Genomic DNA, 1,301 nt, shown 5'->3' on the forward strand with positions numbered 1-1,301 from the left:
CCCAGCCAGGCTCTGGGGCTCGTGCCCCTCCCACCACACGCACCTACCCCCCTCCCGCCAGCTGTGGGCTTGTGTGTCCTGGGAGGGCTGCAATTGGGGACTGGGTGGGGTGGTGTGGGGAGGAAGACGCACCACTTCCTCGGTGGTTTCACACGGCTGCCGCTTCCCCTCCCTGGAGCTGCGTGGCTCCTAAACCCTCTGGGCTTGCACGCACGTGGGCAAGGGCTGTGTTTCCTGATGCACGTGTGTGCATAGAGACCCCCCGCCCAGCTGCAGGCCAGGCCAAGGCCTGGAGCGGGGCCTGGAGGCAGAGCCCAGCCTGCACCGCACCAGGCCATACATGGAGAGAGTGGCTGTGCCCCCCCGGCTGTGAGCTCACGTCCTGTGCACGTGTGCACACGTGTGCGAGCTCGGGGGCTGCCTCTGCACACAGACCTGGGAGGGGTAGATGCCCCCCATCCTTCACAGACCACCCCCCAGCGCATGAGCCCCCAGGGCAGGCTGGTGCACTCCAGCCCAGTGCACATGCTTGCACACACATGACCCCCAAATGTGCATAGACACCAGGGACGTGGGCAGGGAAGAGGCACATTCCCCACATGCCTTTCCTGGGGGGCAGGGAGCAGCTGGCCTGTGGGGGGGGCGGGGGCTTGGCTCTCTGGACCCTTGTGCCAAGGAAGTGGGGAAACTGAGGCACAGGGAGGCCCTGACCTGCTTCTTGTCCCCCTGGCCCCTTGTGGGCTCAGCCCACGGGGTAATGTCACGCCCTGTGCGTGTGGGCACATGCATGTTGTGTCTGTGGGGCCATGTCCTGCCCCGTGTTCACACCCCACCAGTGTGCCCTATGTGGGAAAACAGGCACAGAGCAGGGGGGACACAAGGGGGGCATCAGCTCCCCCCCCCCCCCCCCCCCCCCCCCCACCTTGGATGAGGAAGTGTTGCTGGGGAGCCTTGCCCTGCCCAGAGGCATGCAGCTGCCTGTGCCCATTTCCCAGCTAGCTCCAAGCTACATAAAGGCAGCGATGAGCCAGGAGGCCCCGCGAAGGCGGCGTGGGTAGTGCCCTGCTTTTACAAGTGGAGAAACTGAGGCATGACCCCCCGGAGGGTGAATTGAACCCAGGCGTCTGACTCCTTGCTAGACCCGCTGGATCCCAGAACCGGGGTGGGGGGGAGAACCCAGGAGTCCGTGGTGGCTGGGGGTGCACCCCCCCACCCCAGGCTCACGCCGGCTCCCCCGCAGGTCTCCTTCCCGGATGTGGAGAAGGCCGAGTGGCTCAATAAGGTAAGTATGGGTGTGTGGA

Source organism: Alligator sinensis, unplaced genomic scaffold (assembly GCF_000455745.1).
Source record: "Alligator sinensis unplaced genomic scaffold, ASM45574v1 scaffold1065_1, whole genome shotgun sequence".
Taxonomy (NCBI): domain Eukaryota; kingdom Metazoa; phylum Chordata; order Crocodylia; family Alligatoridae; genus Alligator; species Alligator sinensis.